The sequence below is a fragment of the Anthonomus grandis genome, chromosome 14, assembly GCF_022605725.1.
Source record: "Anthonomus grandis grandis chromosome 14, icAntGran1.3, whole genome shotgun sequence".
In the NCBI taxonomy this organism is placed as follows: Eukaryota; Metazoa; Arthropoda; class Insecta; order Coleoptera; family Curculionidae; genus Anthonomus; species Anthonomus grandis.
Window position 1 is genome coordinate 13,166,686 of NC_065559.1, and position 16,872 is coordinate 13,183,557.

At 31.4% G+C, this 16,872-nt stretch overlaps 1 long non-coding RNA gene across 1 annotated transcript; it reads left to right on the plus strand.

Moving 5' to 3' along the window:
* The first annotated feature begins 13,601 nt into the window (after positions 1-13,601).
* On the plus strand, positions 13,602-16,419 carry LOC126744512 (uncharacterized). The gene is made up of 4 exons (XR_007663212.1): positions 13,602-15,307; positions 15,468-15,605; positions 15,676-15,809; positions 15,866-16,419. It is a non-coding gene; the product is annotated as an uncharacterized LOC126744512 (long non-coding RNA).
* The last annotated feature ends 453 nt before the right edge of the window (positions 16,420-16,872 follow it).

Here is a 16,872-nt window from a genome sequence, read left to right on the forward strand (position 1 = left end):
ATAAAACTCCATCTGAGAGTATTGAGAATTTAAAAAATAGAATATTTTAAGAATGCAGAGAAATTAGCGGGCAGACCCTTGCCAATGTTCGTAAGGAGTTTGAAAATAGGCTTTTTATTGTCTTGCTAATAACGGCGCGCATTTTGAACATTTAATAAAATAAATTTGTTAAAATAATTAAATTTGTTTTTCTACCCTACCGATTTACACTTTAATTGCTTCTTGGTCAATCAATTTTATTTTTTTTTATAACCATATTGATAGCATAATGAATGCCCTTTAAAATAATGTATCACACCACGGGGTAGCCATTTGACATACCAAAGTTTGGCGTAAATAAAATATTCATTATTTCTAGACATTTTAGCTAACTATTTGCTTACACATTTACCGATTTCATTTTTTTTTGGTACCGTTTAATAGAGAATTTTACGCTCCTTACTATGATGTATCACACGATGGGGGTTCCCATATTAAAGTGAGGTTTGCTGGAGGTGAGGAGGTGTTTAAAAGAACTTCAGTAAATGCATAATTAAACGTCTCCCTGTATATCTAATTTGACGTTTTTTTTTTTTTAGTTATTAAGGGTGGATCGTTTTGAAATGAAAGCACTATATAAAAACAATAAGTGAACAAAAAAGCATACCAGAATTTCAACCTTATCTTGTTTCAGACAATAAGAAATACTTAAAATTTTTGTGCTGGATAAAATGCTTGGAACTTTTTATAAAAGGTATTTTACAGGCAGTCTTTGACACACTAGTGTGCAAGTGGATTCTTTTTATTTATTTTATTTTGTATTACCATGGGAAAAGGCAAGGCCTATTCCAGCGACATTCGCCAAAGAATTTTAGATTTTTACAATAAGGGTGTTAGGCAGCGTAATATTGCTCAATGACTAAACACCGTGTCACGGATAATTAAGAAATATCGTATATTTGGAAATGTGGTACTAGGTAAAAGCACTGGAAGACCTAAAGCCACGACTGCTTGTGTAGATAGGCGAATTTTAAATATTTCCCAGAATGATCCATTTTTGTCATCCTCCAAAATTTTACAAAAATTAAATGAAGGTGAGCCTTCCAATATCTCTGCAAGAACGGTAAGAAGGCGATTGTGTTCTGGTGGACTTAACAGGTACAGACCTGCTAAAAAACCTTTGCTGCAGAAGAAAAATGTCAAGTTACGCCTACAATTTGCAATGGATCATCTTAACTGGGCTGTACAAGATTGGAAAAAAAGTGCTATTCAGTAACGAATCTAAGTTCAATCTGTTTTCCAGTGATGGAATACTTCATGTAAGACGACCGAAAGGTGAAAGACTCAAGAAAAAGTTTATCTGACCTACGGTTAAACATGGAGGTGGTAATGTATGGGGATAATGTATGGTGGTAATGTATGGTGGTAATGTATGGGGATGCTTTTCTTGGTATGGTACTGGACCAATACATAAAATTGTGTAGAAAATGCATCGATTTATGTATCGGGATATTTTGCGAAATATAATGGAGCCTTACACATTTGAGTCTATGCCAGTAAATTTTGTATTCCAGCATGATAACGATCCAAAACATTCGTCAAAATTGGTAAAAGAATGGTTGGACCAAGAAAAGATCACAGTCTTAAAGTGGCCGGCCCAGAGTCCAGACTTAAACCCGATTGAAAATTTATGGGAACATCTGGATCGCAAAATTCGGGCATCTGGAACAGTCAAAAATGCTGATGAACTATTTCATAAGCTTGTTAAAGCCTGGACTCACATTGACAGACAAATAATTGAAAATTTGATTGAATCAATGCCCCGAAGAATGCAGGCAGTAATTAATGCTAAGGGTTGCCATACCAAATATTAATTATAATTTTATGGTTTCAATAAGTTATGTTTTATGTCGTTTTTGAATAAAAATCATTTAGTTCCAAGTATTTTGTCCAGCTTTTTTTAAATTTTTATTCCGAACTGCTACTGGTGCTGAATTTTTGTCAACATTTAAATTAATTAACACTAGTTTTTCGTGTACAACAACTTTATAAAAGAAAATAAAATGCTAATTAAAAGGCACACAAAATATAATAAATTTTTAAAAGTTCCAACTATTATGGCCAATACTGTATGTCCGCGCCTCTAGAGAAATTGCAGCCCACATCATAAGTCAACCCCCTTGGTAGACTACCTAGGACTAAAGGTACATTCTGCAAAACATTTTTGTGTTTTTCGCCATTATCCTTTCACGACAATTCAGAGACCGTAGGATAAATCTCGACTCATCAGTAAACAAAAGGCGCTCCCATTTATTTTTACCCCAGTGTTCATGATTCCTGGCAAACTGAAGTCAAGTAACAGGATGACATCTAAGAAGCTCTGGACCTATCGCTGGGTTATGAGTACCAAGATTGCCTTCACCAAGTCTTCGTCTAACTGTCCGTTTATATTGGTATTCCGGAAGTTAATTTCTGATTGCTACAGTTGAAACATGACGATCTTGGAAACTTTGTAGAATGATAAAGCGATCATTATAAACGTCTAGATTTCAAAAAACTTGTACTTATAAATACCATGCATAGTGATATTAGACCAGGATCATACCGTAGAGCAACATAAAGGTTACTTCTTTCAAGCATTTTTACCTCAAATAAACATAGTAAAACTTTGAAATTACTTTATGAACACAGCTAAACTTTGACAAACATGTGTCAATTTATTAAAAACAATAAAACCCATAGTCAACTATGCACTTTTAAGTGAAAAAAATATGGAATTTTTATTTGAATACCCTTTTTATTAATTACATCCAGTTCTTTTTTATTCAAATAAACGGATGATTGTTGTTCGAAATTACTTAAAATATGTTATTTTATTTGTATGTAAGCTAATAAGCTAATAGCATAAAACATTTAAAAAATAATTAAGAGAAATTATACAATATAAAATGTTAAGTGCTTCCTTTTTCGTGCCGGTGAGTGTGTAAACGCTATTAAAATATCAAAGACTACAATTGCGCTTTTAAAATAATGGTTATGGTATTTAATTGCTTGAGGCTACCTTCTACTGGATATTTTCAAAGTTAAGTCATTCATTTTGAAACCTTGTAAAACTCGTCAAAAGAAGTTAATATAGCAAAAATTATCTTATAAAAGTTGCGTAATAAGGGAGTTGCTTCACTTCATTGCAAATTTTTCTTCAAAAATCTTTAATAAGTTGTTAATTAATTAAACCGTTTTTACAAAAATTGTTCATTGTGCTCGGCGAAACCGAAGCCACGACTCTTTACAAACTTTAAAAATAAAATCCTGGTATGAACGAATTATATCACAAGAGTTTTTAATACGTTCTTGATGTTCTTCAGGAGTATTTACTGCTCTATCATGATACACCAAATTTTTCAAATAGAACCACATATTTTGTCTCACAGTTAGAGAATCATCTTCTAATAATTGTGGTAGATTGTGTCAAAGAAAATCTAAATAAATTTCACCGGTGAAAAAAAGTATGGCGCAATAAGCATGGCATTTACCACGCCAGCGAAAACACTTAATGAAAATGTATGCTGAACATTAGATCTTTTTACAGCATGTGAATTTTCTACTCCTCAAACGTGATTGTTGTGGAAATTTTGCACTCCATTTTATGTAAATGTGTCTCGTCTGTATTCAGAATGAATTTCGTGAAATTATCATTTCTGTCGAACTGTTCTAAAAGCCACTGTCAAAGTACAACTATTTTAGGATGCCCTTCAGCTTGTAACGTTTGTACCCCTTGATAATCTTAAGGGTAATACTGTTCTTGTCGTATTATCTTCGACACTTTACTACGAGAAACTTTAATTTGAGCTGCTATGGCTCTAGTACTTATTGATGGGTCGTCTTCGGCCGTTTCTAAAATGTCTTTCTCAATTTGTAATATCAAATTGTATATCTTTCAAGATGTTTTTATTTTCAGATGGTGTGCGACTATAAACGGATAAGTACTTGTACGTCCTTCCAAAAGGCCCCTTCAACTGCTGTTAGGTAGATTAATGAAATTCTGCAAGATTATTTTGTTTCTGATGTTGGTTTTATTAGAAATCATTTTATTCTGAAACATGATAAGGCTAGTCTCCATACCACGAGACTTACGCGATACTTAAACGATATCGATATCGTACCTGTCTTAAAGAGGCCAGCAAGTCCAGATACAAATCTAATTGAGCATGTTTGGCACATCTTAGGCAGACTACGGAGTCGTGTTCCTGCTCCGTTAACTTTAAATAAACTACAATACGCTCTTTTAGAGGAATGGGACCTTATTTTCCAAGAATGTCCAAGAATGTTCGGGCACTTGGAGGCAACACTCGATATTAAAAATGCCCCGCCGCAGTTTTTGCTAGCGTTTAATTTTTTAATAATTGAAGGTCTCTTTAGCAAACCACCAATTCATGTGTTTTCGTAGTTAACAAAAGTACGTTGTTAGATAAATATTACTTACAACATGTTGTTTTATAGGTGTGTATGGTTTAAAAGAAATTATAAGTAATATAAAATGTTAAGTGCTCCGTTTTTTTTGCCAGTGGCTTTGTTATATAGCCTCAAGAAATTAAATAACACAATCAAAATTTTCAATTTTCTACCCGTCCGCTTTAAAAAATGTACCTTTAGAAACTGGCCACGCACTTTAAATGTGCTTTCAAACCAAAAATTGTATAAAGAAAAATTAAACAAAAAAATTATTTCGAAAAATTGAAATGTTCGGATTTTTCTTTAGATTGTTAGAACATTAAATAATTAACTATCGATTATAGAAAGTAGCATCAAGAAAATAAACTGCACAATCACAATTTGCGAAGTGTAGGTAAGCGTTCTTAAAAAAATATATCTTTGAAAACTAAAAAAGTTTTAAAAAATTATTTAAAAGAATTGGGGTGTGTGATTTTTGTATTAGATTCTTAGTAAATTAAATATTTAGATATAGATTATACAAGGTGGTCCAGATTTTAACCAAGAAATGTTTTACCATATATTCTACTTTAAAAATAGGCCTTAAATTGTCATATAAATAAATGTTGAGAAATGATTCTTCTCCTAGACACAGGGTGTTAAAATTATAATAAAAAAAAATTATTTGTAACATTTACACTGCTTAAAATTTTTCTATGAAATTTGGGACATAGCTTTTAAGAATGAAGAAGCGCTTTTTGCATAATTTTTTTCTATATTATCAGTGGCGCCGGTACTGAATCGAAAATGAATAATTTTAAACAAAAAAATAATACATGTTTTTCCAGAAACAAAAATTACTTTTGAAATCCTCATTTAATTTGGAGCAAATTCGGCTTTTTGACTTTTTTACATATGAGGTACGATTTCTGAGTAAAAAAATACAACACATTCACACATACTAAAAAGTCTATAGGTTTGTTCTTACTGCAAATTTCTTACAAGTTTGAAACTGTTTCCAGACCATTTTTGATGCGCATGCGTAAAATATTACAACTTCTGATCGATTTGAAACCGTCTGTGCGAACATCAAATACGGACTGAGTGGAGTCCATATAAAAAAAAAGAAAAGCAAGAAAAATAACTTCACTTTTTTATGCCAGTGGGAAATGGGAAAATAAATAAAACATAAACAAAAAAAGATTACAATACAACCTTAAAATAGGTGTATATTATTAATAGAGTTTAAAATTGTGTAATTATTTGCTACTTTAGGGCTCACTCTAAAATGGTCGAGAAATTCTATTCTATTAAATTGGGATCATTATAGAAAACGACAAAATACAAACAACAACTTTTATGGGGTTTATAAGTATATGGGCTACACGAATTCTCTGACACTTTGCTTGAAATAAATCCGAAAACAAGTCTGACTATCAGATGACGATCAGAAATTTGTGTAAGAACATCAAACTTTTGATTTGAAACTGATCAGAAGTTTCTGTGTGAACGCATCTTACTCTGTTGTGCATGTTTATCGAAAACTTGTTTCTTACTGCTGTGAGAACAAGCCTTATTTTTGTAAGTGAAACGTGTACTTTAAATAAAAAATAAGCATTATTAGCCACATTCAAATATGAATTTAAAGAAGATGTTCGAGCAACTATGAACCATTTTTCTAAACACATAATTTTAATTTTCTACAAGGATCAGATAGCAGCAGCTAAATTTCGGTTTCTTAATTACTCGCAACTCGCAAGCATTTTGAATGCTTCAAATAAGTTCTTCCCTTGAGTTCACAGGAGTCTCATATACGATTTCTTTCAAAAACCCCTATATGAAGAAGTTTAAAGGGGTAATATCGGCGCTCCGTGGAGGCCAACTGACTGTGATTGAACCTGTTACATACATCAAGTCCATCTTTTTGGAAAATTGTTATCAAATAGTTTCAACCATTTTATAAAAGTGGGCTGGACAATCGTCAAGTTCCAGTGGAATGCAAGTAAAAAATAAAAAATATAAATCATATTCTCTGACTATAGAAATTATAAAAAAATATCCACCATTAACCGTTTTGGTAAGAAATAAGGCCCAAATAGGTAAATATTATAAATTCCGTACCAGAGAATAACACTAAATTCCACTTGAAAATTTCTTGACCGAATCGCATGTGAATTTTTGTAGGCCCATAGATGCTAGTTATAAAGGTTTAGCACACCCTGACGAGTAGAACACGATTCATCAGTCCATAATACGGTATTTAAAAAGAAATGGGAAACCAAAAGTGTCATTTATGTTTTTTAATTAAGTTATTTTAACCTAAAGATAGTAGTTGTATGCTGAATTTGTCTATAATCTTAGGAAACTGCTACAAAACCGTGGAAAGCTTTTGTTATATCAGATTTTAGCATTCATGCATGAAATTTTTTGATTTTTTTTGCCCCAAATTAAATAAATATTTAAAAATTAGTTTTTATTTTTGGAAAAACCAGTGGTGTACCATTTTTTGTCTAAAAATGTTAGGTTTCGATGCAGTACGGACGCGGAACTTGATGCTTAAAAACTATATCCCAAATTTCATAGAAATATTTTAGGTAGTGTAAAAATCATAAGAAATAAAATATCGTATAGGAAAAGCGAGGACGGTATTTCACAAAATGAGTTCCATTTTCAAAACTCACAACATTACTGGACACTCATAGAATCCACCACTAAATTTGGAAGTATTTGAGATGTGGCTGTATAAAAGAATGCTCAGAATATCATGGACAGCTCACATTACAAACATAGAAGAAAAATGAAAAAAGACTTAGAAGTCATATACATCATTAAAAAAAGAAAACTAGAATACCTGGTGCTTGTTATGAGAAATAAATAGAAGGAAAGATATTTGGTAAAAGAGGGCCCGTAGGAAGTATGGAATTATTAAGAATAAGAATCATGGTTGCGAAACCGATGGACTTGGTTTGGGAAAAGCTCAGTAGAACGAGTAGGTACGAGCTATTATAAACAGAATTATAATTACTTACATCCGAAACAGATAGATACCTGAAGATGAAGCAAAATTATAAATAAAAAACTATTTGTTCTTATAATTTTAACACTCTGCATTCCGGAGAGAAAGTATTTCTCGACATATATAATAAACTAGGTTTTTTTTTGACATAGAATACCTGGCTAAAATTTCTTGGTTAAGATCAGGATCACCCTGTAGAAAATATAGCCTCAATCATAATTTTTACATATTTAAGTATCGGTTAAAGAATGTAGCCTTAAGAAATTAAATACCAAAATCATAATTTTAAAAGTAACCTTCCTTAAACGAATGTACCTTTAGAAATTGGCCAAGCATTTTAAATTTGCCTTAAAACCAAAAATTGTATATAAAGAAAAGTAAAACGGAAAAAGTATTTTGAAAAAATGTAACCTTTTTTTGTAAGATTTTTCTCTACATTGATAGGAAATTAAATTAGCCTCAGGCAATTAAATACCACAATCATAATTTTTAAAGCGTAAGTTATCGTCCATAAAAAAATGTACTTTTAGAAACTGGCCAAACGCATTAAATGCACATTAGTAACTTAACATTAAGAGTATCTACCAATGCTATTTCTATCAGATTTTATGCAAAACGACATCGCATTTCTACTTGGATTAGGACGAACATGCATTAATCCCAGATACCCCAGATCCATGAAAGTCCAGAAACATTAAGCTCTGCGAGCGTTCTTTTTCTTATTAAGCATCTTTTCTAAGTTATTTATTTGTTTAAGCAGCTACGTACAATTTAATCTAAGCTATGAACAGTTGCTTTGTGTCTTCAATTATGTTTTGGAATTTGAATTTTGGAAATTAATCTTTGGAAAACTCGGAAAGCTAATACAGCAATTATAATATACTATATTCTTTAAGAGTGGTTTCTTGGCGAGGCAAAACCACAATGGGCACAAGGGAATCCTCTTGAAACATGCATCTGCAAATTGGAATTTTACTTGTTCAAGTGTATAAAATGTTAATACCATTAGCTGCAGCTGAAGGTTAATTAATGACCGCCAAGATGCCACAGTAAACTCTAAAAAAGTTATTGGCCGATATTTTGATGGATCTCGAGTGCTATGGCGGTCTTTTAATAACAAGTACGAGCTTCGCTCGTACTTTGATCAGTTGGGACCAGTAGAAAAGCTTTTGGTCAGAGGAAACTAATTAAAAAGATTGTTTAACAGGTGCTGCCCCAGCAACGCTGTGAGTCATACAAGGTCTTGTTTTTACGGTTTTTGGGGTATCATGCTTCTAAGAATCATGATGTGATAAGAGCTCCGCTCTACTCTTTTATTTCGGCCCTCTCTCTTCAAAGATTGGCGATCCAAGTGACAAGCAACTCGTTAAACAGCTGCTCTGAAGATTTTGAATGAGCCATCTGTGTAGATCCTCGAGCAATGATTTTTGTATTCTCACTATTCATTCACCTTTCCCCTAAATTCTTCCCTTGAAAACCAACCGATGTATTTCATATTAATCTCCTCTAATTCTATGTCCAATACACCTTAATTTGCACTATTTGATTATTATCATTAGCTTTATTATTAGTTTTTCTGGATTCTATTGAAAGCTTTGGTGTTTCTTAATTTTATGATTCAGGATATGCGTAGTGTTCTCTTATATATTTCGAAAGCTTTAATGCATTTTTCCAGCGAAGAATTGAGTCAAATGCAGCTATACAGGAGGATGAAGGTTGGTGAAGACTTAGGTCTAGGCCACGCCTGATATTTATGGTGATGAGATTAAGTATGCTGAAAAAAATAATATGACTCTAGCACACACTTATGCATAACATATCAACCCTTTGTAAAAATTCAATAATTTTACCTAAATAAAACATAAATTTTTAGCAAATCATGTTTCATAAAAACCTGCATTCGAATATGCCAAACTGGTTTTGCCATATATCTTTTCTAATATCCTTTATTTTATATTGGCCCTTATATTAAGGCCAATATAATGAAATATGCAAATGATTGTCAGAAACTGAATAAGGAATGCAATAAACCATTAACGGATTGAATCGGAGCTATAGAAGCCGAGATAATAATGAAACAGTGGAAAAAACAAAAGAAAACTGATTTTTTCCCACCGTACAATTTTTTTTCCTAAAATGATTATTGGCAAATTTTAAAGTTAGTCCTAAACAATTTCCAGTAAAAAAACCGAAGAAAAAAAATTTTTTTTTTTGGTCGAAAATCGAAAGGGGTAAGCCCACGAAAAATTTCAAAAAAATGGTTTTTATTTTTTTATAAATAAACTATAACTCTGACAACTTTTTGTATTGAATAAATGTTCTTGGGAATATTAAGAGGTATCCGTCTGTCAAAACGAATCGGTTTTAGCTATTATAGAATTGGAGAAAATTGGAAAAAACTGTTAATCATAAATATCGAAATATCAAGAGCCCTATGGAAAAACTTCAATTTTTAATTTTTCTATCTTGTACTACTTCAAAATATCTTTAAAAAAAGTTATTACCAATTTGACTCTAAAATTAACAGAAAACCTACTTCTTGGCATTTTTCGATTTTCGAACAAAACCCGGGGTCAAAATGAACATTTTTTCAAAATATGCTCCGAATTTAAAATTTTTTTCTTCTGGTGAAAGACCATGCAAAAACTAGTAAAAAAGCTTTATGATAAAATTTTCCACGATTTATACGAGTGCCACAATATAAAGGAAAAGATCAGGTCGCATAAGAATTCATGTATGGGGATAAGACAAACGGGTTTTTTCGTGGATTTTTTTGATTTTTTAGTTTTATTTTTAAGAGCCAATAGTAATAAAATATCAAAAGAATTGACAGGAGGAGAATAACGAATAAAAGAAATCATAAACGAATTAAATCGAAGCTATAGAAGCCGAGATATAAGTTAAAATGTGGGAAAAACAAAAGAAAACTAGTTTTTTCCCACAGTAACATTTTTTTTTCCTAAAATGATTATTAGCAAATTTTAAAGTAAGCCCTAAACTAACAATATATAGTAAAAAAACTCAATAAAAAAAATATTTTTTTTTTGGTCGAAAATCGAAAGGGGTATACCCACGAAAAATTGCAAAAAAATGGTTTTTATTTTTTTTTAAATAAGCTATAACTCTGACAACTTTTTGCTTTAAATAAAAGTTCTCGGGAATATTACGAGGTATTCGAGTGTTAAAACGAATTGATTCTAGCCATCACAGAAACGGAGAAAATAGGAAAAAACTATTAAATCAAAATATCAAATTATCAAGAGCGCTATGGACAAATTTAAATTTTTTATTACTCTATCATGTAATATTTTAGAGTACCTTTAAAAAAGGTTATTACCGATTTGACTATAAAATGAACACAAACTTATTTATTTGCATTTTTCGATTTTCAAACAAAATCCGGCCCAAAATGAGCATTTTTTCAAAATATGCTCTGAATTCAAAATTTCTTTTTTCCAGGTAAAGACCATTCAAAAAGATGTGAAAAAGCTTTATGACAAAATTTTCCACGATTTATACGAGTGCCACAATATAAATGGAAATGATTAGGTCCCATAAGAGTCTATGTATTCGGATTATGCAACCGAGTTTTTACACCGATTTTTTTAAATTTCTTACTTTTATTTTGAGAGACACATGTAGTAAAATATGAAAGAATTAACAGGAGGAAAAACAGGAATAAAAGAAACCATCAACGAATTGAATCGAAGCAATAGAACCCGAGATATTAGTAAAAATGTATGAAAACCAAAATAAAACTCGTTTTTTCCCACTATATCACTTTTTGTCTTAAAATAGCTATTGAATAATTTTAATATAAGCCCTAAACAGATAATTTCTAGTAAAAAAACCAAAGAAAAACATTTTTTTTTGTTCGAAAATCGACAGGGAATGATTTAAAAAGGTTATAACCGATTTGACTCTAAAATGAACAGAAAACCTATTTATTTCCATTTTTCAATTCTCGAAGAAAATCCGTATTCAAGATGAACATATTGGTTCAAGATCATTCAAAAAATAGTAAAAAAGCTTAATGACAAAATTTTCTACATATTATGAGAGTGCCACAATAGAAAAGGAAAAGATTAAACCGTATAATAGTCTGTGTATTGGGATTGGATAAAAGAATTTTCACGTCGACTGTTTCTATTTTCCATTTTTATTTTAAAAGGCAATTATATTAAAAGAAAAAAAAATAGGAAACCATCAAGGAACTGAATAGAAGCTATAAAATCTGACATATCAGAAAAAGTTAAAAAAAAGAAATTGAAGCAGGTTTTTTACACTGCAACTGGTTTCACATTTATATTCTACTTAACCCCTACTTTAAAAAAATCCCATAAACTAATATTATTACTACTAATTATTACTCTTAATTTCTTTACAAATAATTTTAAGCTATTAATAACCTTAAGCCTTAATAACCCTGTTTCTTACGATTACAACTACGACTGTCATAAATAAAAAAATATATAACAATCACTATTTTCCTTATATATAAGCCTAAATAAATCGAATGCCAACTCTCAATCAAATGAATAAAATAAGAAAGAAAACTTATAGTCAAGTGACTCTTTTTTTCTATTGGCCCTGTGCCGAGCACATTTACCCACAAGTTTCAAGCAGAACAACAGTAATTATGATGAATAATGGCTCATATCACATCTACCTATATCTCAAACAAATTTGAAAAACTCATTGTGTCACTTAATAATCTAAAAACTTATATCTAACACTCTAACCTATACATATATTATAGATATATGTATCTATTAATTATTTTATTGCGTGTCTTATATGCTTAATTATTTTATTGAATTATATGAAAAGTTAGTCACGTGACCCTAAAACTCAATATTTCAAAAATTTGTAAAAAATTAATAATTATACCCTAAACCAAACCCAAATACCAAATTTCATTCAAATCGGGCAAATACAAAAAAAGTTAAAAAAAAAAAAAAATTACCATATAAAATAATAATACCCATTAAATCCCGATTAGATTTTTTTTTTATCATTAGGACCCACTGTGTTGTAATTTTTGTCTAGCAAAATGCCTTGTATAGCCACTGTGTCGCATGAATATTATATTATATTACACGGAAAATGCTAAAACGTCAAACGTTGCCGAATTATCACGGCTAAAAGAACCCGATTTGGTAAAAGATATGCACATATTCGGATTCTCCAGAGTCTCTGGAATAATTTCGTACCAATTTCAGGAAGTTCTGAGCTATTTTAAGCATTTTATCAATGAAATTAGGAAGCAAGTCCGAGCCAATTCATCCACGTTGACGTCATGCTGTCAAAACGTAAAAGTCAGCCGTAAAAGTTGGCATTAAAATCGCGCGTAGACGTCAAAATCGACCATTTTCAGACGATGATTTCGGGTATAAAAAAAGGTTTTTACCTTATGATTTGTACATGGAAAAATAGTATAAAGCCTTAGGAACAGTTTAACATCAATTCTGGACCGATTCCAGTCGGTTTTAGTAGTTAAATTTCGATTATAAAAAGGGTCTTTTTTCGGCGAAAATCGCCGTGTTCGTTGCCATGCGCACGCCGGCGAAAACGCCGGTCATAGGTGACTCGAATGTACCTCTTGTGTGGGTAGATTTTTAACGATTTTTCGTACTTGGGACTTTTTTGAAAAAAAATTACTTTTAGGGTACTTGTAAAAATAGCGAAAAAATGAAATTTTAGTATGTTATAGTAAAATGAATGGCGCATCTGCTCGATTAGTTTTGGTTCTTCTATCACATACCAGGTGCGCACAATTAATTTCCAAAGTCAAAAAATGTTAAAAAATTCATAACTCAAAAACGGTTTTACTTAGGAGTACGGTTGAAACTGCAAAAGATTCTGCTAATCACACGCTACAAACCGCCCATAAGCCATTTGGCTCTAACTGGCGCCACTAAAAAGTTATTAAGGCTGGAAAAAAAAAAGTGTGAAAAAGGGTATTTTCAACTGAGCGCTGCTCACCCTGTATAAATGATAGCGTTAAACCTAATACACCATTTTATTAGGAAAGGACGCAGATTTAATTAATCCAAATGACATTTTTTTAAATTTTGCATTCTAAAAATTTCACAGAGAAAAAACTAAAAAAAATCAATTTTTTTGGGTTTTTTTAATTTTTTTCCCAAAAGAAAAGATTTTTTCAAAAAAAGTCCTTAATAAAAGTTGTAGTTCTCGTTGAGGCGCACACATTTTCTGTGAGTCACTATTTCCGGAAAGATACCGTTAAACCGTCAGAAGGGCTGCAATATCACACATGTCTGAAACTTTGAGCGTTAAAAAAAAATACTTCCCGTATGCTCAGAATAACCAAAAACTATACCGCACTGTCTCACGTAAACTCCAATCGATCCGGAAAGTTTCATAACATTCAAAGAAGCGTTGCGACCTGTAGCGAATTCCCATTGAAAAAATTGGACAAAAAAAAATTTTTGACTTTGAAGGCGTCCTAGTGCTAAACAAAAAAACAAATGAAAATTTGTAAATAATCAGATTAAAGCCTCATATTTTTAGATTATAAAAAGGTAAAAATCACTTCTCCACCTTAATTAGAAAAAAAGTTATAAGCACTTTTATCCGACGAGTCCCGAGGTCGTGCGAAAACTCCCAAAAAGAAGCGGCCCTCTATAAGAGCTACGCTCTTATAACAAGTAGACGCTTCGCGTCTACTTTAGTCCGTGGGGACCAGTAGAAATTTTAAAAATTTTTGTCAGTACTACAAAAAAAAAATCTCCAAAATTATCCAAGGAGTGCCCTAAACACGCAGTGGGGAAGAGACCTGCCGTACCCTCATAAGGCTCTGAGTTCAAACCTTAGCCTCGGCATGGTGCTCTACCCAACTTTTTCTTTTTTTAGTACTTGGAAAACATTAACATCTATAATAAATCCAAAAATCTCATCCATTATTCTGTAAGAGACCAACATACAAAATTGACGAAACACAAAGTCACGGTCTCACAACATGTAATTAAACGGGCTACACGTGTTTCGCTCTAGTTAGAGCATCATCAGGCCTTTAGAAGCCATCCACACACTTATGCTGTAACTGATGATGCTCCAACTAGAGCGAAACACGTGTAGCCCGTTTAATTACATGTTGTGAGACCGTGACTTTGTGTTTTTCTTTGTTTTTCGTCAATCTATAGTAAATACAGAGAGAAAAGGAAAGGTCTTATTATATATTATAATCAGAAATAAATTTCATTGAAATATTACTAACTTATTTCTGGGTATCATGCTTCAGAGAACCATGATGTGTTACAATACGCTCCGCTCTTTAATTTTAGTTTAGTAGAAAATATTCTCAAAACCTGCATATATCAAAATTATGTCAAGGTTCTAAAATGAATCGGTAATAAAATCGTAAACCAGATCAACATTGGAAATAATTTAAAAAATTTGCTTTGGTCCGATTGAAAAAAGTACTATACTACCAAATAGTTACATCTATTCTGTAGCAATAAAAGTTATAAAATTCTGTCTATTATTAATTTTAATATTATAAAGTGTATCGTTTAACTCTTAGCCATTATTTACAATTTAATTGTTAATTATGCCTGAAAAAACGAATTAACAACTTTGGTATTGTTTGGAAGGTAAACAGCTTAATTCCTTTATGTAAAGCCACCTTAACATGTTTTTGCATAATTCTGACTCACGTTGGTTGCTATTGGGCTTAAGCCATAAAAATCGAAGAAAAAAAGAAGAAGACGAAGAGACTTTCACTTGTCATTTCAATGTCACTTTCCGGCCCACAAGCATAAACGCCACCGGCAACGGAAGTTCCCAAAATCCAAACAAATGTTGGAAGATATTTTTAAGTCTCCACATCTTTCTTACTTTCCTATATGAAAATAAAATGTAAGTATCACAATTACACACATACAAGTTTTTTTTTTAATTCAGTTTCATAATTACCAATTTTTAGTGAATAATCCTGAAATTTATGAAAATACATACATTTTAAGGTTATGTCATAATGTTTTGATTGTTATATTTGATTTTGTTTTTGTTATTTTAGTGGACTACACCAACAAAGGTTATGTGTTTTGCACCAGATTGAAAGCATCATAGCGAAAAACGGACCTGTCATATCTTTAAATTTTCAAAAGAGCCCCTGGAAAAAGAAAAATGAATATCTTTGCCAAGGAATACTAAGGTATTTTTACTAAATCTTTCATTTTTTTTAATACCTAAATGAGGTAATCTATAAATTTTGTTCCTTGTAGGCAAATGGATAAAAAACCTTCAGTCCATGCATTGGTATGTAATTGTTGACAAAAATACAATGAATGGCCTCACTACTTTTCCACATGCAAAGAGGTTAACCAAGGAGAAATTAAAGAAATTGTCAAAAACCTAGGTAAGTCTATACTTCCAACTTATCTTTATTTATTTCAAAGCTTGATTTTTTTCAAGGTAAATACAGAATTGCTTAGTACAAACATATCTATACCCAGTACAAGTTCGTCCACTTCTTTGGAGCATGGTACTTCAAACAGAGACACTGTCAACAATTTTGTAGAAGGTGAGCCGGTGTCAAATTTCAGTAAGGGACATGATTTCAATTTTGCACCAACAGCAGAGCTAAAATTCATTTTGCCGCAAAAAACTGGAGGATGTGAAAGAAAAAAGTGCAGAAGTTAAAATTAAGTTTTTCATATGAGCACATAAAAAATAATCATGACAAAGTTCAGTTGTATACAGGTTTGACATGTAATAAATATTTTTGTAATCTTATTAAGTTAATTAGTTTTATATATTATTTAAATAATAATTGTATACTTCACATAGAATATGCAGAAATTATATGTACATATATAAATTTTTTTATTAAGATAAGGACAACATGTATTAAAGCATAACACATAATATAAACACACACGTAATATCTTCATTAAAAATTATGATTGTATGTTATGTAGCATTAGAGCCTAAAAACATTAAGGAGAATAAAGGTCGTTATTGGCAAATGACAATATTATTTTCTCTATTTCCTACATTTTTGGTGAAGGGAATAGGCTCTGCCCTAAAAAGCCAGGTTAAACCAAGAGCAAAAAAGTTTAGGTCTCATGAGTGTAAGTAAAGTAAACCTTTCTATTAAAAAGGCCATCCAAGATAAAAAAAAATATACTAAAAATATTAATGTTAATTCTTTAGCGACATCTAGGGTGGATATGCTGAATCAACTCATCAATTAATTCACTGTCGTACTGATGAAAGTTATGGCGTATTCACCAAAGTATGCAGATAATCGCTGAATTCAAAATAATTTTATTTGCGTTTTCAAATTATGCTTAAAATTCAAAACTTCTTTTTTTACCTTAAAGGCCATGCAAAACTTAGTAGAAAAGTTTATTAAGTAAATTTTCCACGATTTATACGTGCCACAAGATAAAGGGAAAACAGGGTCCCATTTATTAGGA